The sequence below is a fragment of the Hydra vulgaris genome, chromosome 08, assembly GCF_038396675.1.
Source record: "Hydra vulgaris chromosome 08, alternate assembly HydraT2T_AEP".
NCBI classification, from domain to species: Eukaryota; Metazoa; Cnidaria; class Hydrozoa; order Anthoathecata; family Hydridae; genus Hydra; species Hydra vulgaris.
In genome coordinates this window covers 41041069-41063669 of record NC_088927.1, presented here as the reverse complement: position 1 = coordinate 41063669, position 22601 = coordinate 41041069, and the positions used below count along the sequence as shown (strand labels likewise).

The window sequence follows — 22601 nt, the reverse complement described above, 5'->3', positions numbered from 1 at the left end:
TTTTAAAATAAATGATCATATTTAATCTTTGTATTATTAAGAATCACCATATTAATTCTATTTACAAAAAAAAGTTATAATCTTTGAAAACTAACTACTGTTTTTTTAAAAATTAGTGAAGTTTTGAAATAGTCTAACAACGATATATATATATATATATATATATATATATATATATATATATGTAAATTACCTTGCAGCCTTGATATATATATATATATATATATATATATATATATATATATATATATATATATATATATATATATATATATATATATATATATATATATATATATATATATAAATATATATATATATATATATGTATATATTATAATTCTTATTAAAATCAATATCTGAAGCTGGAGAGTATTAAAAATCCTAAGAAGTCAAATGATCAACTAAGAAATTATATAGTTACATTTAACATCTATTTTTATATGGGTACTGTGCAGATGAGATTTATATCTATAGGAATGTTTTCTCAAAAGCCTAATAAAAAGCAATTACTTTAAGACGCCATCAAAAGGAAGCATCTTTTGTGGGTGATCCAACACAAAATGTAACTGTATATTTAACTGTATTTAAAATTAGCATTTATATCTACTAATTGTAGATTTAGTTGAACTTTTGTGTTAATATACATGTATATATACGTATATAAATATACATATATATAATATATATACATAATATTTGACTACTTAGCTACTTTGAGCAGCCGTGGCGCACTTGCTTTAGAAACAAAGGATCCGTGGTTCAACCCCATCTCTGGGCAAGTTTTGCGACATCGGTTAGGAAGTAGGCGTGAACTTCCAATTAAATGCTCATCCGCAGTGCTCTGTGATAAGACTGTAAGGACTTCATGGGGCACCTAAATAAATTTGAAAAAATATATATATATTTATATTCTACATTATAATGTTTTTCTATATATTTTAACATTATATTCCAGATCTATATTTTTTTTTTAGATTTTAAAAAGCAAAAAGTTAAAATATGTCACGGATTCTACCGGATAAAATTGCACTTGTTTATGTTTTTCTAAGTTTCTTTGTTTAAAAAATAATGTCATTGTTGGTAAAAAGAGTTGCTATTTAAAATTATTTTACTTTTTGTTGCAAGTTTATGAAAAGCATTAAACGATTTCTAAAATTATTAAGAGGCACTCACTTAATACTTATCTAAGACAAAATTCAATAATTTTGTTTTATGTATATTTTATGAATGCCTTCTGATCTATATAAAAAGTTTCTATTTCTTATCTTAAGTTGTCTTATGTTATTTTGCACTGAACTTTTAAAGAGACTCATATTTTAAATAGATATCCTATTACGTTTAGTTTATTTTAAAAATAAAAAAGTAATGTTGGTATGGTTTTTCTTAATGTACTTAACCCAATAAATATTTTATGTCTATAAATATTTTATATTTATAATTATTTTAAGTCTCAGTTTTCAACAATACTTTGCTTATTCTGAATTTTTTCATTTCGAATAAGTTTATAATGCTTTTAAATAAAAAGAACATAATAAAAACAAAAACAAAACACAAAAAAAAACAAAAAAAAAAACAAATAAAAACAAACTATTGCAATCAATATTTTTAAATTTTTAAATATTTTAAGTTGGAAAGATTATATTTTGTATTAGTTTTAATTTTATTTTGTTTGCAAATTGAAAAACGTCAACACAAAGTTAATTTTTTATTTAAATTTTTTTTTTTATCATCCTATGATAGTCCTTTTACTTTTCGTATTCTATTTGAAAAGATTAAATATTATAAACGTATGTCTACATGTGTTTTACTTTATGGATTATTAGCTAGCATATTAAGAGCAAATATAATTCGACACGACTAAGGTAAGAACAAATTTTTTTCTAATAACATAACAGAGCAGGTTTCTACTGTTGCTTCCCATGTTGTTGGTAATTTAGGTGATAGTTTAGTGTCTCTTCTTTCAGATTTTGACTATTTTCAGCATTTTTCTCTTAAATAATGAAATAGTTCCCCAATATTTCTATGAAAACTTAAAAAATTTAACCCATTTATGAAATAAATTAAATGTAGAATTAACAACAGGTTTACAAAGCAATTGTGTGCGACCGTTACTAAACAACTCAGTGCGAACGTGGCGCAACTGTTTGAGCGTATGCTTTAGAAGCAGGAAATCCAGATTTGAAACAATCTCTGGACACTTTTTTGCGTCACGGTAAGGTAGGAAGCGTGAACCTCCTAGCTTGCAATCTGCAGTGCTCAGTGACAAGATCGTTATGTCTTCTTGGGACACCAAAAATAGCAAAATTAAAAAAATTAAGAGAAAATTGTTTACTTTTTGATACCAAAATCAATAATGATTCTTATTACAGATTTTGGTAGATATTTATTAGTACGGTGCTTGTCATATGGTACTTGTTGGTGCTGCTCGTTTTTGCGTGTTTTACATAAAGCCCTTTAACCAAATATCAGTGGCAAAAAATTATCGCCGAAGAAAACTTCTAGAGAGAGGTTTTTAGTGTTTTTTTAATAAGAAATTTTGGAAACATTTTTTATTTTATTTGCTTACCTATTAAATTAATAGTATATTTAAATTATTATTTCTTTTTTGTGTTGTTGTTCTGATGTAACTTGAGTTCAGGGGGGATTTTACGGGGATTGAAGGGGGTGGGTGTCAAATCTCCTTGCCCCACCAAAGAAGGCAATTTTCAAGCTATAATCGGTTCTTTGAGGATTACAGTAGTTATATGTTACTTGGTTAGTCGGGCACTTGACACTTTTTAGTCAAGTGATCTTTAGTTTTAAGGATTTTTTTTTGTTTTTATAAAGATTTGCCAGCCCCCTCTTCTTTTTTTCTAGAATCGCCTCTGCTTAAGTTGTTTTATACTTTGGACTGTTTTTTGTCCTATACTTTTAACACATTATATTAAGAAAGCTGAAAGTTTTGTTAACTTTATTGTATTTCAAAGAAGGTTTTGAAATTATCCTTGACTATAAATGTTTTCAATTTATTTAATTGAATGCTTTGACAATAGGTTCAATATTTAATTGAAAGATCATTTGACAATAGGTTCAATTTTTTTACTGATTGCTTCTTTAAGAATTGCTTCCACTGGGAAATAATTACCAATGGCTAATGAGCCCACGCAGTAGCTCGTACACAGCATCTCTATTGGTACAGCAATAATGTGTTAAAAAGTTGCAAAAGTTAAAGTAATTCTCGTTGGGGCATGAATGTAGTTGAAGCATTCGCAAGTAATTAGGTGGTATGTGGCCACTTTGCAGGATATAATGTAGGCTTCATCATGTCAGCATTTAAGTCACCAGCTATGCAGATTAGCCCAGTTAAGCTAATTTCTGCAATAATTTAATTAAATTTCACTAACCAGTCTGCTGGTGCATTAAGCGGTTGATCTACTCTACTACAACTATGGATAGTTAAGGTTTTTTTAATTGAATTGAATTTACCGTTGCCTCTATTCCCTGGTCATTAATTTTTGCTTGAAACAAAGTTTAAAACTTTTGGGTGACAATTTTCTTTTATGAATGTAATCACTTCACCACCTGAAGAACTTCTATAACGTCAGCTTATAAAGTAGCCATCAAGTGCGAGAGATCCACAAGATCTGTTTCATCCAACTTTGTATCCTACAGACTGACTATGTCTATTTTGCAGGTGTAACCTTTTGATAACAGCCATTTACTCCTTAATCCATTAATGTTTCATGACACCAGTCATAATGAATTGTAAACTTTAGTTCAGGGCAAGGGTTTGCCCTTGGCTATGTAATTAGCAACCTTTTTTAAATCCTGGGCAGGATGAAAAAGATGACTCTGAAATAACTTTCACAGCTGTTAGACTGTATTGGTTGAATGCATTCTTGATAGTTTTATTATGTACTAAAAGAATTGTTATGGTGTTAGGGTTTAGATAAAGATTTGTTTGATAAGAGAAACTGCTGGATGATTTGGATGTAGAGGTGAATATGTTGGGCCAAAAATTTGCACTTCGTGTCGTGGAAGAGTTTGCTCCCGGTAGATAAAGAACTTATCTTTACCAGCCTATATAAGTAGTTCTTTCCGCTAGCTGGTTAATAGACATATTAAATCTTACACAGATCCTTGGGTTCTTAGTGAAACCAAATTTGGCGTATTTCCACATATTTTGTAGAATACGATGCGGCATTAATGTGGAGCACTCCAGATCTATTACTTCATGGATATGCTTTATCTAAGTGAACGGTTTGAATAGTATTATATTTAGAGCAGTTTGCTTAGAGAGAAGTAATATTTACCAATTTTATGATATCTAGAGTATCACTCTCTTCTTCTGGAAAACCTTCGATTATCACATTTAGTTTCCTTCTGTTGATTTTTGATATTTTGTCAGTAGTTTGTTTAACGTGATATGAATTAGTGACCTTGATCTCTTTAGTTATAGCCTTATGATCCCGTAATCAAATTAATTCAGAATTAATTACTTGCTGAATATACTTTATTCAGTTTACAACTTAAGCCTAGGTGAAGTTATTTATTGCCATTTCATTGTTAAGTTTTTTGAAGTTAGATTTAAGTAGTGAGATGTTTGTTATTATTTCATCCGTTATGAAATGTTATAAACCCCATCTTTTAAAACCTGCAATTGAAATTAGTAAACTAAAATATTGTGCAAATGTGTATTTGTGCCAAAAAAAAAATACAAAGTGATAAATATATAAAGTGTGTGTGCGTGTGTGCATGTATATATATATATTTATATATATATATATATATATATATATATATATATATATATATATATATATATATATATATATATATATATATATATATAAATATATATTTATTTATATATATATACAGACTTATATACATATTGGTCCTTACATTTTCTAAAGACTTCTGTATGTCTTATGTCCTCACGATAAATTCGTCAAAGACACATTTTATAATATTTACAAACCCTAGAAAGAAACTGCCGGATAATTCAATGAAGGTAGCAGACGGCTGTGTTATAATTCTAGTCAAATCAGTTAAACTGTAAGGAGAAACCCTTGATTGGCATACCTTGATTACCTTTATTCCTCATACAGATGATGTTAAAAAAAAATGTCATGGTATCTTGGGAGTTTTTTTGTGAGTAGTTGGTACCTAACTCGAGACCTTCTAAGATTACACTAGAATACTCAGCTTGAGTATTCTAGTGTAATTTGCTTACCTACAGCACCATCACAGTTGAAGAAACTAGTCATATTTCAAAAAATTGTTTCACAAATTATTTGCGAAACAAATCAAGGCGCTCATTCAGCCCTCTTCTAACTGAGTTAAAACTGGACTCTTTAAAAGATAGAAGAGAAAAGCATGTAGCTGAACTTGTTCGTTCTATTATAACTAAAAAATTGTCCTCCAGCCTTTTACAACCTATTTGGAGATCGTACCGAAGGAGAAACTAAAGAAATCTGCACTCGTATTAAAATTGGTCACAGATTATTTGTTGCAATCGGCCATCAGATATTGAATAGTAGTTGACCAAACTGAGAGAGAAATACGAAATAACAAATATTACAAAAAAATAATACATAATATCAAAAAAAAACTATAACAACAACATCAACTCGAGGCAAAAGGATCGGTTAATAAAACTATTGTAAATAAAACTCTTAACTTAACGGAACTGTATCCCAGAGCCAGCGCAAGTAAGAGAGGTGAGGGGATGTGTGCCATTACAAATTTTGCTGACTAAAAAAGGTCCTCGTTTTTTAAAATTTGCCTAGCCGACATTTGAAAAAATTCACCCGACTGAATTGCGTCAAATACCCGTCTAGCCAACTAAATTCGTCAAAACACTGACTATAACTTAAAAATCACCTTATTTGGGGGAGCGAGTGGAAAGTGGAACCTCTCTAAAATTGCCCTAGTCAAACACCTGCACACCCCCTAGGCACCCGCCTTAACTGTATCCAGCTCTTATTGAGTATAAAAAAAAATATATAATAATAATAAGGTTGCCATTTAAAATGAAATAAAACGAGATTCAATAACAAATTTCATTAAAGTAAAAAGCTCTAACTCAATCTTGAAGATTTAAAAAAAATAAACAAAAAAATATTAGCAATTCATCTTTTGCAATTTTTGCAATTTTTTGCAAAATAACTATTACCCATTGTTTTTCAAACTTTTAAGCTTTTGAATACTATTCTATAAAGATTTGTGTTGTTATCGACTTCGACTAAGTCGACTAGCCGAAAGTTGAAATTAGTCGACTAAGAAGAAATGAGAAGTAGATTTAATCGACTATAGACTTTCTACTAATCGACTAAATGCCAATTTAGTCGAGTAAAAATCTTAAAGTTCTTTTATCTTTTCATTCTTTTTAATACGTTGTGGGTATTCTGTCAAAAAACACTTTGCTGAGGGCGTTTTCGTTAATTTACGACTTGGCTGTGTTACAGCACACATTATTTTTTGACTGTTACATCAATTTGATTTATATATAGTTATGTATAAACGTATCATACACTTCAAGCCACTCAAAAAGATTACAAAAATAACCAGCTCAGGTACTTGCATTTCAGAGGTAATTTTAGAAGTTAATATAAATAGACCTTTACTACAATTTGAACTTAAATCATCGTTTAACTTTAAAAGGAATGTCAAATATACGGATGTAATAAAATAATGTGATAAATTCTTCTCAGTGTAAGGCTGCTTGACACCAATGAACCATCACCGGTGACTGGCAGCACCGGTGATGATTCAGCTCTACTTCGTAAAATAAAGAAAACAAAATAAATGAAAACGATCAAACTAATCTCTACAAAAAAATTCACACATATAAAGATGTGAGAACGAGTAGTTCCAATTGCAAATGATAGTATTTTTTACATGAAAACGATACGTTTAAATTGGACAACAAACCCTTACATGTGTTGGTCAGCAGATGCAAAACAATATCCTAACAGAACTTGCTAAAAAAAATTTATTATTTGCCGGTTGCAGTGTACATAATGAATGGCTATTTTAGGAAGTATGACATCTTTAAGTATAACTATTACTTATTTTTTGTTTACTCTTATAAAGTTTTATCTAATTCATAGCATATTACTATTTAGGCTCTTTGCTGAGCTCTGTTATAAGACTGTAAGGACTTCTGGGAGTACCTTAATAACTACATTTAAAAAAAAGTAAAAAATATACCTAATTAAACAATTGGTTATGTATTTATCAATTTATTTTTTCTTTTGAATACTCGATGCTTTTGATTTTCATAAATACTTTTATACAAGGCCGCTTCAAGCTCGGTAGGGGCCCTGGGGCAAAATTAAGTTGTGAAGCTTCAAATTAAAAATGCTTTTTGTATTATACATTGTAAATATGATTGTAAAAACTTTGATAAATAGCAAGTATTTATAGCAGTTCCTAAATCATTGAGGTCTGGGAATAAATTCGCTAGTTGTCGGATCGGCCGTTCTCTCATTTCTCGAATTTAAATAGATATGTGACACGAAATTTTTAAATTAATCAAATACTAGATTGTTATATATTATTGGAAAAACCTTAAAAACAGTATTTTTATGGTGAAAATATTATCAAAATTGAAAAATTCTACAGAAAGTTATAACGTTAAAGAAACCGTGACCAAATTTTAAGTTTTTCTTAACTTAAAATGTCAGAACTTTGTCTATTCTTATCAAAATTCATAAAACTTGGTTAAAAAAAAAATCTAATAAAAAAAGAAGCAGAAGGATTTATAAAAGATGTATGCGGGGCGTTAGAAAGGCGTATAACATCTTTTAATATATCATTGTCATAATAACACATAGTCCGGCCAGTTGGGCCGTTTTCGCAAGATTCTTTTGTTTTTTAACAATAAAAATTAAAAATTTGAATTAATGTTGAAAATAGTTTATTTAAGTGCACAAAAATTTAAAAATGGCAAATTTTGGAGAGGAACAGCCCATTGATTCTCTATTATTAGATCTAGAATCAGACGTTTTTTTTGAAAAAATATGTTTCTTAATGATGTCAATGCTTTTCTTACAGAAATTGAGAATGGAAGCATTTCAAACAACTTTAACTGCCAGCAGTGTGTGAAAAAGTGAAAATCAGAGAAAGGACTCAAACGCCACATAACAGCACATCACTCTAAGATTGACTCTTCAACACTGCCAACAAATGCAACAACTGATGTTAAGCGTGCGTGTACTGCAGATGAGTTCATAACTTTCAGTAAAAAAAGCATTAAACTTGTGCAAAACGATTTTTGCTACCCTCCGTACATAAGAGATGAGTATTCAAGGTACAGTTTCTCTGAAGATGATGCAATGCATTCATTTAATCTCAATAAAGAAGTTATTGAAAATTTTAATGGTGATGCGGAAGTTTTTTATCCACAATTTTACAAAGTTGCTGGTCAGAAAGGTTTTATGAAAAATCTCACAAATAAAACCTCAACTCTTGTAGAATATGACCTTGCAAATTACATTTTGGCTCACTTGACTAAGTCTAAAAATGCCACCTCAGTTTTAGTTATTGATGATGAAATTAAGTTTACAGATAAAGAAAAAAATTTAATTGAATATTTAGGTGGGTATGTATTTAGTACTTTTTATCGAAGGATACATTATTCAAAAAGTTGGAAATCCAGATTTTGTCAAGAAACATTCTTGATTCTGTTGGCTGGAAAAATTGTAGAAAATAGATTCTACTTATTTTAATGAGTATAATCATGATACTAATAAAAAATTTACGAGTTTAAAAAATCAAAGTGGTCTTTGGTCTATATTTTCTGATGCTTTGTCACTATTTAAAATAGCAGAAATAGCATTCAGAAAATCAACAAAACTTTTAAGTAAAAATATTGACTGCAGCAAGATGCAGAGTTACTTCAAGATGTTGACTGCAGAGTTACTTCAAGATGTTGGGTTTTATCTCACTTCTCAAAAATTTGCAATGTTTTCTTCTACCAAAGTATCTAAAGAAACGTCTCTCAATCTTCTAGACCATCTTTTAACTCTTTATATTTGTGTTCGCTCATTTTCCTATTCAAAGGACCTTGTAAACTTGCATAAAATCAAGTCTAAGAACAAAAGAACACATTCATTAAGAAAAGAAATCAAGAAAAGAACTTTGAACTCCACTGAATAGTTTTGATAAAAAACAGACATTAGAAAAGGTTATTTTCATAGCCACAAATGTCATTAAAAACATATTTTTGCATAGGAACTTTATTGCAGCATGATGGAGAGATGCAATGATTAATAAAGTGAAAACAAAATGAAATTAAGTAAGTTTTTATTTTAAGTATCAAATGTTATATAATTAAAACTAGTTTAAAAGTTATTTATTTTTACTATTTTATTAAAATTATTTTGAAATAAATATTGTTAGGAATTTTATTTATGTAACAGAACTTCAGAGTCATTTTTAAGCCTCTTAGAGAATTTTGAAGGTTTACAAAGTACCTTAATCTTTTCATCTCACTATTTTCTAGTCTTGAATACTAAAAAATAGTATTCAAGACTTGGGAACCCTTCTTGCAAATACTAAGGACAAATGTGTGTATATATATATATATATATATATATATATATATATATATATATATATATATATATATATATATATATATATATATATATATATATATATATATATATATATATATATATTCTTCGCTATTGTTTAGGTCTTGTTATAAAATATTTTGAAGATCGGAAATTGTCTATAGATCAAAGATCTAGACCTGGATCAAAGATCCGATCTTCAAAATATTTTGTAAGAAGACCTAAACGAATAATCATTGGGTGATAACGAATTTTATGTTTTGAAGTATTTTGAAGTAAGCTAATACGTTTAACCTATTCCTTAAAAGACTTATATGATTTACTATTTACTGCTTCAGCTGATATAGAAGGCTGATCTCATTAGGGATATAGAAGAAGCTGATCCTCGTGCTTTGGGAATAAGCAAACATGAAGAAGAGCATTGCAATGAAAAGCTTTAAACTGGAAGATTAAGTGTAGGTTGTGAATTAGGCTTGAAAGTAGTTTTAATTGGATTGACAATTAATATATTAGCCTCGTAATGCTTTTCGCAAATAAATAATATTTTTTTTTAATTTGGGTCTTTTACTCTATCTTTAGTTATAATGTGTATAAGTTTTTTCTCCATTCTTTGTTGAAATCATCATCGGTGGATGGTATCTTAAAAAGTGAAACACCTTTATTTCTTCGAGAAGTACCACAACCGAAAATGGAACAATTAGCACCAGGCAAATACCAAAGATAAATCAACAAATTTTTGTAAATATTATTTATAAACGAGTTTTTGTTTACAAACAGTGTGCACTAGTTAGTAGACTGGGTTCTAAATAAACGCTAACAATAAGATAAACAAAAGCGATTTTCAACTGGCCAGACTGTATTTTATGACTATGAATATATTCAAAATCTAGGTTTTTTAAAATATATTTTTTATTTTTTATTGAAATTTAGAATTTTTTTTTTTGCATTTTATATCTTTTATATATGCTATTGAATATTATTTTATATCATGATACACATTTAAACATTATTAAAGTTCAAATGTTTATTATGGTACGCCCTCCCTTAACTACCCGTGTGTTTAGCGGAACTCAAGTCAGGTACATCTTTAGTAGGGTGTCTGGGGGTGCTTTTTTTTCATGAATTTTAGCTGGCAACAAGAAAAAGGTTTTTGTTGATGTCTGAATATATCAGAAAAAAGTCTCAGTATTTCTTCAATACATACCTGTATGGAAGTTTTAAACAACAATAAATTCATTATAAACCAAGTGTTTCAAAAAATGTTTCTGTGCAGAATTAAATTTAAACTACTCTAATACTTAAAAAAAATCTAAGTTAATACAAATTTCTAAAAAAAATAACACAGCGAAACTTGTTCATATCATGCCACTAAATACTGAAAAAACCGTGGCACAAAATTTAGACGAAGAAAACGGTTCCGTTAAGGTCGGATTTACCCGTACAATTGGTACCTAAATGAGAGACCGCCTAAAAAGCCGAATTCTAAAACGAAAAAAATGGCGTAATAATAGACATGCTGTTACCGTAAAAAATAACACTGAAAAGATAAGTATCCCCGGATTTTATATTGCGCATTTGTAAATGCGAAAGTTTAAAAGAAGATTTGTAAATGCGAAAGTTTAAAAGAAAAAGCCAAGTTTGGCTTTTGCTTCTGTCCTTTTAAACTTTGGCGAATAATACCAGAAAAAGAGGGGAAACAAAACTAATGTTTGTAAAAATAATTTTTAAATTTGTTTGCTAATTTCATATTTAGTAGTATTGTCGAGAGGTTTGCGTAAAAGTTGTTAACTAATTAAATTTAGAAAATTTTAATTGGAGTTATTAATAATTACCAGGGAAAACCAAAAAGCAAGCGAATTCTCAGATAAATAATTACTAGAATACTGTGTTAAGAATAAAACTTTTGTTGTTGTGTAAGAGAACCAACCGGTACACTTCGACAATTTGAGGCAAACCTTGTCTTCAAGCAGTAAGCATCTCTTGTGATACCGATTCTTGTTACACGGTGATGAAAAATTTTCTATGTGGGCCTCAAACTCATGTAAAAATGAATCCTTACACACTGAGCAACAATGACGCTAGATATCTTTGAAGGTCGACACCAATAACTAGCGCCATTTACGAATCTTTTCAAGCTATTGCGAGCGATATTAAACAGACCAGAACATTTTAATAAATTTAAAATGACAAAAAAAAAATGTAGCTTTTAGCTTTTAGCTCATTTAACAGTGCAAGCTTCAGAACTGCAAACTTGACAACAAACATTTGTAGAAAAATAAGATGGTTCTTAGTTAGAATTTTTTTTCATTTAGTAAGGTATCAAATAAAAAATGTTGAGTGTTGTAAAAATGCATGGCTTTGAAATGCTGTTATTGTGCTCATATGAGCAATGGCGGTTTAAGTCATCAGAGAAACCTAAACAGTAAACGGAACTTTATTTATCCAGAAAATCCTCTTCCTTTCCAATGACAGTTATTAGACTAGAGCCGGAATCGAACAACTTGGTTCTAATCCACAATTCTAATAACAGCGCCACGGTTTCTATTTATTAAAAGCCACCTATATATATTAATTTTTTAATAATAATAAGAAATACAAATTTATTTTCAAATTATCTAAAAAAGTTAATAAATGTTATAAAAAATATTATAAGGCTCCCTAATATATCGACCATTTTTCTTACGTAATATTTAGATATAAATTTCAAGATTTTTTGTAAATGAAAAACATTCATTTTTACCATCTTCAGGTGATTTTCTCGGGTCAATACCTTGTTCAATCAGCCTAACACAAGTAAAAGTTATACTGCCACATCAGGGGTTACCGAAACAATAAACTTATTTATTGGTTTAGTAATATTATTGTATTTATATAATGGTGAGGACGGACGGAGAAAAACCAACACAATTAAATTATAAAAAAGTAATATAATAATTAATAAATATATTTTAAAGCTCTATTATTTATAAAAATTTTAAAATGATGTCGAGTGCACTAATAAAAAAAAAGTTTCTCAAAAGTTACGCATAAAAAAGTTTATCATATTTTGGGACACTGTTAAATAAAAACAAATGAACTGCAAAAGAGTAAGAAAATCCAATTTACTATGCAAATCATAATTCTCAATTTTGGAGCTGAGAGACTGATATTGTTACATGAACTATGCACATCATGTAAAACACAACCAGCCATATAATAAAAGCCAGCATTCACCTGTCATTTAAAAACTCTTACCACCCATGTAAGTAATATCATCTTTCATCAGGTCAATTGTGCAATAATCTGAATGTACGCAGCAGGAATGACAAACAGATTCTGCTGATATATTATAACTATCACCATTTAGTATCTACAAATAAGTAAATATTTCATAATATTTACTAATAAGGCTAAATAAATTGGATTGAATCTAAAGCGACTGAGTTTAAAATAATTGTTAAAACAACAATTTATAAATAAATATAAAGGTATAAAATATAAACATTCAGATTAGTCTAGTTTATTTTTGAAGTTATTTATTGAAGCAGTTTTTACTATTTCAGATGGTAAGTTATTCTATGCATTTACAACTCCATTTTGGAAAAAGTGATATCTGAAGGTATTTCTGCAAAAAAGTTTTTTCATTTTGAATTTGTATTGTCTTAAATACGGACCTTCATTTGATGTATTTTGATAGTTGTTTGTAACCAAACTTGTTTTATCATGGCCACGTTGAATTTTAAAAAGTTGAATAAGATCTCCACGTAGTCTACGTTCTTTGAGTGTCATTAGTTGCATAATATTTAACCTAATTTCATACGATAATTTTTTAATTGTAGGAGCTAGATTAGTTGCTCTTTTTTTGGATCATCTCAACTTTGTCTATGTCTTGTTGTTGGAATGGAGACCATGCCTGGACCGCAAACTCAACATATGGACATATGAATGTTGTATAGACCTGAATATTTAAATGTCCTCTTTATGATACCTGACATTCTGTTTGCTTTGCTAGTTACTGAATCAACTTGTGAGTGCCATTTTAGATCCGATTGAAACATCATACCTAAATCACGTTCAGTTTTTTTCCCGATATACACAATTTTGCATTTTTTATAATTAAATTTTGTGAGTCGGATAGATGACTATGACATTATATTATTATCATTTTGAAGGCTTATTGAATCATTCGAATTTTTTATGTTAATTATTTTACTAATATCAGCGTAAAGTTTGATTATCAAAAGTTTTTTCAAAGTCTAGATATAACATGTCAACTGTGTGGCCACTTTCTAGTGCATTTGTTATAATATCAAGAGTTTCCAATAGGCTTGTTGTGCAGTATTTATTTTTACTGAACTCATGCTGATTTTCATTTAATAAGCTGTTTTTTGTTAGATAATTCATAACTTTATCTTTGACTTCAAAACTTTACAAAAAAAATTTTTAAAGACTTTATTGCTAGACTAATTACTCTATATTTAATGTCAATAAAATAAATATGCTTAGCAATCGTTTCAGCTTATTTAAGGAAAAAGGGGCTGCTTTCCTTAAATAAGTTAGATAAAGTACTTGAGGTTTGTCAAAGTGAAGGATCAACCATACGATTGAAACAGTCATATTTCAAAGATCGCTTAATATTAAAGTAAATAAAACTTTAAAATTAAAAAAACTAAATGGAAAACTTTAAATTCTTTTATCTCAAATTTTTCTGTTAAAAATTAGGCCATTATAGTAAATTTTTTGCCTTAATATTTATATATTGTATAATATATCAACTAAAACAGATTTGAACATTTATATATTATATAACATATTAACTAAAACAGATATGAAAAAACACAGATTAGTTAATCTTTAATCTGTGTTAACTAACACAGAATAAAGAAACAAATAGAAAAAAATTACCAAGAAAAATTTTACTACTTAGTCTTGCTGGGATAACAAATTTTTATCTTTTTATTTTTAGCATTAGTGACAGAATTTCCTCTTATTGTGCAGGTTCCACTAAACTTACTTGTTGCAAGTCACTCTTATTTTGGTATACGACACACAGATGCCATACCAATGCAAAATTTATTGCCACACTATTTTTTTTAATTTTACATGTTTTCAATTTTCAAAACATTAAAACATTTCCAAAATTCAAAACATTATTTTAAAAAATGCGGGGGTTGATTACCGGTTTTTCATTGCTTTTATTTCAGTTTCTCTTAGAAGGTTTTTCGGCTTTTCGGCGTTTCGGCTTTTTAGAATTCGGCGTTTTAGAAACTCCCCCTAAATGATATGACGTTAAAAGATAAAAAGCGAAAATAAATTACTTGATTATTTTGATGAAAATCTATTTCAAAAAAAATAAATTACTACCATATTTCGACTATATTGACTTATAGTCGATTTAATCGATTGTCAAAATATATTAGTTGATTCAGTCGATAGTCGAATTATTTAATAGTCGTAACAACAATAAAAAAGATAGCTTTAAACCGGATCTCATCCGCTTAATATTTATTTTTTATTTCACTTTTATATTAGAATGCTTTTTAAAAGTAAAAGCCATCATCAATAAAATTTTGTTTACTTTTATTTTTAAAATGAAATGCAATTTAAAAGATTTATTTTATTTATCAAAAATGAGGTTAATGATTTATAACTAATGGCTTGACAACAGTTTGTTAGCGCAATAACATTAAAAACCAAGTTTTTGAACGTTGTAAACAAAACCCTTTTTTAAAAAAAAATGGCGAATATTAGCACTTTTTGTGTATTTTTTAAAACTTAAATATTGAATTTAAGCTGTTACTTTGATGAAACTTGTTTATGAATACCGTTTTTTTCATCTTAAAAAACGATCTTTTAGAATCTAGATCTTTTAGAAATTAAGAATCCGAGTTTGTGCAAAAGTGTATTAGCGTCATTGTTTGCATTTTTTAGCTTTTATAAATAACTTCTTATCTAAATATCTAAAAACTAAATATCTTTTTTTATCATTACAAATATATATATATATATATATATATATATATATATATATATATATATATATATATATATATATATATATATATATATATATATATATATATATATATATATTTAAACAACTTTAAAAAGTATTCTACACAATAGAGTGCTCAATGTTCTTAAAAGAACAGAGCAATTATATATTAGCAGAAAACCACTTAACTAAATTTTTTTCCATTTGAAACACAGTGTCAAATGGAAAAAAATTTAGTTAAGCGATTTTCTACTAATATATATATATATATATATATATATATATATATATATATATATATATATATATATATATATATCTTTATATAGATATATATATATATATATATATATATCTTTTAAAATCATATTCTTGTTATACAATATTTTCATATTTGTTGAATTTGATTAAAACGGCAGCGTATAAACTTTTTGTTTTAAATATATTTTTGATGTTATTATATATTTACAATATTTCGCTGACCTATAGCGGTCAGCATCATCAGGTGTAATCTATTTTCTCTACGTTACACCTGATGATGCTGACCGCTATAGGTCAGCGAAATATTGTAAATATATAATAACATCAAAAATATATTTAAAACAAAAAGTTTATACGCTGCCGTTTTAATCAAATTCAACAAATATATATATATATATATATATATATATATATATATATATATATATATATATATATATATATATATATATATATATATATATAAAATAAAGAATTAATTGTGTGGTTTGTATCTTTGAAAATTTGAAAACAGAAGTCTAAAAAACTTCAGATTTACAGACTAAGTTTAGAAAACCATAATGAAAATTTTCAATTACTATTTCGATTACTACAATTATTAATTCAAATTTTAAAAACTGACCAAATTAATTTCAATTACTAACCACGCGCACTGACATATTTCATATACTTAAGTATTTGAAATGCATCAATAAACGTGGTTCCTATCGTTCGGCCTGCGCATAGAAACATTTAAAGAGTTATTTTATCAAAATGTTATTTTATAGTGTGTATGGAGACATCAAGCCGACGTCGTTTGCCGATGGAATATTTTATGATTTATTTTGTTCATCGGGCCGACATCGGCTCGATGAAGCAAAAAGATGCCAATCTAATAATGATATAATAGATGTCGGCTTGACATCAACTCAATGCCCATGTGATATCTGGGTAACTATGGTTTATTGGAAGTTTTCGGTAAACTTAAAAAAGGTTTTCACTAAAAGAATGAATTGTGCTTGTTTACCACTGCTCTATGTAAGAAGTTTTCAGTTGAAGGTCTATTTATTTCAGATTTTTTTAAATTTTTTCAAAAATATTTTAAACTTCTTTTAAACGCTAAAATAATCTTTGACAAAATTTGACATCTAATTTAAAGTTATGACTCTATAAAAGGTAAATAATTTTTTTTTATAAATAATTTTCCTTAACCAGGGGGCTACTGAAGGCATTTTTGACAGTATTTTTGTGCTTGTAAAATAGTATTATTTTAATAAATATATCTGCAAAAAAAATTTTCTACCATTTTTGGCAGAAATCTAATTTGAATGCAAAAAATCTTTCTTCTGTACTGATATACGTAAAACGTGGAAAAATCTTGATATAAAAAATCAGAAAAATAAAATTCCGCAAATATAAGTTTAAAAATGAAGATCGCTACAAGTCACAAAAAACATTAAGAAAACTTATTTTAATGCTGTTCTTCATCTTTTTTTTGAAGCGTTCAGATTAACGCAGATTTTCTCAAACGTTTATTTTATTCATTAATACTTTCTGCTCAAATTCGTAAAATGTTAAAAAAAAAAAAAAATTTTTTTAATACAAATATGCCCTTGAAAATCTTTTTACAATCTCATTAAACCGTAACAACCATTGCTTTTAATTTCTAACTATGATGGATGTTTATTTACAGACACCACAAACCTTTTGCCTTGTTTATGCACTGCTTTGGATGAATTTTCTGATGTCGATAATTACGTCTGAAACAACGCACACTTCCATAAATAAAAAAGTTCAAGTGAGATTTATAATTAGGGTCAAAGCTAATGTCACGGCTGGTCCAAATAAGGTTAAAACACGGGTAAGATTGTTCTAACTTGATAGTTAACCCTAAGTCTAGCCAAAACCCTGACCCTCAAACAGTGGCGGACAGGCTAAATTTATTTAAACAGCCAGGCAAATAATTAATGGGCCTTCCCAACAAATATGCTTTACTAAAACTGTCGAGTTTGCTCAAGAATTCCATCTTGCATTATTTAATTTTGATATTTTCTGAAACGTCACTTGAGGATATACTCCAGTTTCTTTAAAAAAGCGGAAAAGCCAAGTTAATTGAAATAGAAATTCATATCATTACACCATACTACTGTTTCAGTTAACATTTCTTATCATTCTAAAAATTCTTCCTGAGCTGTTTGTAATTCTTTACTTATTAAAAATTTCTCGTTCTTTTTGACAGCAAAAAGTTTTATTTATTACGTGGTGATAAAATAAACTTTGCTACTATCCAATACTTTTCTACAGAAGTAATACCAGAGATATATCATGGCAATTAAATGTATATAAATTACGGCATAAACTGTTAAAAACTGTTCGTAAATTTTAAAAAAAGGTCCGCTTTTCTTTTGAATGCAATTGAGAACATTGTTTACTGAGTTAATTTTTAGTTTAATCAAGGACGTTTTATTAAATGGACGTTTAACTCATTGGTTAAAAGCCAAGATATCAAATTAAACCTTGTCTAATCAAATTAAACCTCGTGAGAACTTAATCATCTCAGCTTTACTTGGGATACAAAAAAAACAATTTTTTCTTCACTTAATAAAATGAATATTGACAGTAGGGTATCAAATTTCCAGGCAACGGTGCAAACTCCAATTTAATCTGGAATCCAGTTTGCACATCCAAGGTCTATTATCCAATTATATAAATCATTAGCAGTTCCGACGCTAACCCACGGTGAAGAGCTCTGTGAAAATAAGAGTCAACAATGAAAAGATTTGACACTCTCGGAAGAAACGCAGTAAAATAGCTTTTTAATGTCTCCAAGTATGGTAAAATGAATACTTGGAGGTTGCGTGACAAATGACATAATTTTATTTCTTTCTCCCGTCAGGTAAAATATTATACTAGTTTTGATAAACCAAAAAAGTTAAAAGAAATGAGTTTCGAAACTAAATAACTCGATAATTTATATTAAATAATTATACTGATAATAATCTATAATTAATAAGAAAATTTATTATAAATAATTAAATTAATAATATATAACTACACCTTTTCAAGATGTAATTAAGAACATAAAAGTTGTAATTAAAAAATCGAAGTATGTAATTGAGAAACACAATATGTAATTTAGATATCGCAATATGTAATTAAGAAACACAGCATGTATTTAAGAAATCGTAAAATGTAATTGAGAAAACCAACGTGTAAATAAGAAATCGTAATACGTAATTGAGAAACACAACATGCAAATAAAAAATTGCAATATGTATATGAGAATTTTTAATTCATTGCCGAACTTAATAGTAATAGTAGTAGTAGTAGTAGTAGTAGTAGTAGTAGTAGTAGTAGTAGTAGTAGTAGTAGTAGTAGTAGTAGTAGTAGTGTCCCTTGGAGCGTGTTTGACACGATACCCTTGGCAGCCATTGCAACCAAGGTATTGGAGAGAAAGAGTCGCAGCTTTGCTTTATAAGAAAGCAAGAGCAAACGTGAAACTTATATCGTACGTTCATAAACTTCATTTAATGCAATGTTAAAACATACTTAAACATATATCGAGTTTTACAGTTTGACTTTTACTTAAATACTGCATTGCGTCAACCTCTTCTCTGCATTTTTAATCTGCAGCTTTTATTGTCGTTAAAAACAATTTTTATATAATTTTAAAATTTCGATGAGCAACGTAGCAGCATGGCCGGATGGTTGACGCGCTGAGCTTTTGAACATAAAAGCCGTGGTTTGAGTCCTACCATCTGTGACTTTTTAAATTTTTTTTAGATTTTTTTAAATACAAAATACTTGTGAAGTTTTATAAAGATTATAAACAAACATATCTAACGATATTATACACTTTAACATACGAAAAGATTTTTAAAAAAGCTAAAAGTTCTAAAAGCATTAAAAAACGGAGAATATTTGTTGCGTATGTGTCATGATTTAAACTGTAATAAAATATCACATCCGTCTAAAATATCTCATCCCCCATAGAAAAAATGAAATAAAGAATATAAGGAAACTTTTAGAGGATTTGGTCATCGTAATAGACAATGCTCAATGTCATGCTCGTTTGAAAAGAGTGTTTAAAAATTCTCCAGCTCCTTTGTAACGTTTAGAACTCTACAGTCCAATGTTGAACCCGGTCGAAACAATCTGGTCTAAAATTAAAATTAGAATTGAAAATGCGATTCGCATTTCATCTGTTTTCAGTGCTGGGCTTGTGAAACAATGAATACAGTATTTGGAAAGAATTGGTACTGGGGCAGAAAATAAAATATTAGGAGGTGATTGTGCACAAGCTGCTAAACATACTACGAAACATTACGCAGCAATTTTAAATATCAAAGATGCCCACGTTTAACTGTACTTTAACTATATATTACAATGATTTGGCAATGATTTCATTACAATGAGGTGTTTAACTGAATATTGCAATGATTTTTAATGACATTGTTTAAATTCAATTTAAATCTTTATATTTTTTTGTAAATAAATTATTTGTGTGTTATTTATAAGTTATCTGATTCTCAAATAAATATTTTACAAACAAACAAAAAAAAAAGTTCAAATTAACCTTTTTTCCAGGTAACGCCAAAACCACAAATGCTTTTTTCATCACTTTTTTATTTTATTGATAATGTGTTATTATTTATTAAAAATCAACCCATATTGCCACCTTGGCCAAATTACAAGGTAAACTACGGCAACAAAATTAAAAATACAAAGAACTTCTTTTCTCAATTGCAACTTTTATTTTCTCAATTACATCTTGGAATTTCTTATTTACAACTTTCATGTTCTAAATTACATCTTAGGTTTCTTAATTACAACTTTCAAGTTCTTAATTACATATTGAAAAGGTGTAATCAGAGGCGATTCTACGAATAAAATGAGGGGGTGAATCCTTATAGTACTGACAAGAGATAATAAACGGCAGAATTATGATTTTGTCAAGGGTTTTTTTTTTTTTTTATAGCTATCAACAAAATTTGAAGTTTTATATTCAAAACAAGAGTTATAAGTTGGAAATTTTATGTCCATGCCATTGGCTAAAAAATCTTTTCCACGAAAATTAATAGAAAATAAATTGTCAGTTTTTGATGGGATCAAAGTTTGAACTTTAGAACAAGTCACTCATCAGTTAAATAATAACTGTCACTTTTCAACCATAACATTAAATTCTTAATTTTACTCATTAGATATTGTTAAAAATTCTTGACAAACCCAATATTTTTAAATGCTCATTAAAAATTTTAGAGATTTATATCGGTTTGAATTGAATTTTTTCCAATAATCAAAACTTTCATGAAAATTGATTTTTTTTTTTTTTTTAAATGGAAAATGCGCATTCGTCGAATCAAATATTATACTAAATACATTTCTTTACTTGTTGAAATTTCCAGTTTGCTATAAAATTTGTACGACTATGTTTTTTTAACTCCCTAGTAAAAATCTCATAAATACATTTACGGTCATCATCAGGTATTTATCCTCTAGTTGTAATATTTTGCGGCAAACATGTATTTTGCGGCTAACGTGCATTTAGCGGCAACATGTATTTTGCGACCGCGTTTTACTTTCTCATTACTTTTAATAGCTTTAAAGATTGTGGTTTCCATTTCGTACGAATAACATTAAAATTTTCTCTTTTAGATTTTTAAATGCATTGTATTGTTAAAAATTAACGCCGCATACTGAATTAGTTGACATTTGTATTTTTTTAAAAGAAAAAATAATCCAAAGACAGCTATTAGTAAATGGTGTTGATAAATCGAATTTTTGAAGAAAAACAAAGCTATTCATAATTAATAATAATGAGTTGTGTCATCTAGGTAAATCTGGCGTTAAGGTAAACAGTTTATATATTTATAGTTGTTTATACTACTTATATTTATTTTACGTTACCAATTGTGTGATACTAGCTAAATTTTGGCACTTTTGTTGTGTGGTGCAGTTTTTAACTTGAAAAAATTCAAAATTTTTAAAAATAACATATTTCTTATGGCAATCGAGTCAATCCAATCATAACTTGCTTTATATTAACTTTTTGAGCTGAAACGATTTGTAACAAGATTTTCACTCGAAGGTTCTTTTTTTCAGTTTTTTTAAAAGTTATTACATTCTGAAACAAAAGTGGCAATGTAGTTTACTATTCTTTACCAAAATATTTTGAATATTTTCTCTGGTTGAATTGATGCCTATGCGGCCAGATAATGCATTTGCGTCATTGAAAATATCATAAGCATCATTCAAAAACTAAATTATGTGGTGTTGCTCTTCTTTACACCAACTAACTTTTCTGTGAACAAAATTTTAAAAAAAGATTCTTTAAAAATTTTGAATTTTTTTAAGTCGAAAATTGCACCATACAAAAGTGCATCCAAACTAAGCTAGTATCGCACCATAAAAGTATCACACAATTGGAAACTCAATGCAATTATTTTAAACAACTATAAATATATAAACTGTTTACCTTGTCGCTTTCTTACAAATTATTTACGCTATAGATTTCGCCACACGATGCAACGTTTAAAAGTATTGACAAAACACGTGGTTGCAAAATAAATTTGTACATAAAAATACAGTAAAAATTTAGTATGAGATTTTACTAAGTAAAAAAAGGTGGGAGTAAAAATCTCGTACTTTACCGGTATGATAAAGTTTTTTTGAAAAGCGTCTCTAGACGATGGAATTTTCATTGTTCGAATTTCTTATTCATTAAGATTCGAGTAATAAGCAATAGTATTTTTTATTATTTTTTTTAGTTAACCTTTTTTTCTGAGAGATTGATTAAGATGATTTAAGCTTTATGCAGAGAA

General features: G+C 28.1%; 1 protein-coding gene across 1 annotated transcript in view; it reads left to right on the top strand.

The window, feature by feature from the left end:
• Nucleotides 1–1670: 1670 nt before the first annotated feature.
• LOC105847192 (muscarinic acetylcholine receptor M3) overlaps nt 1671–22601 on the top strand; it is a 39084-nt gene continuing 18153 nt past the window's right edge. The window contains exon 1 of the mRNA XM_065803725.1: nt 1671–1865. The gene's annotated coding sequence lies outside the window, so the exon portion shown is untranslated. The remainder of the gene's footprint in view (nt 1866–22601) is intronic.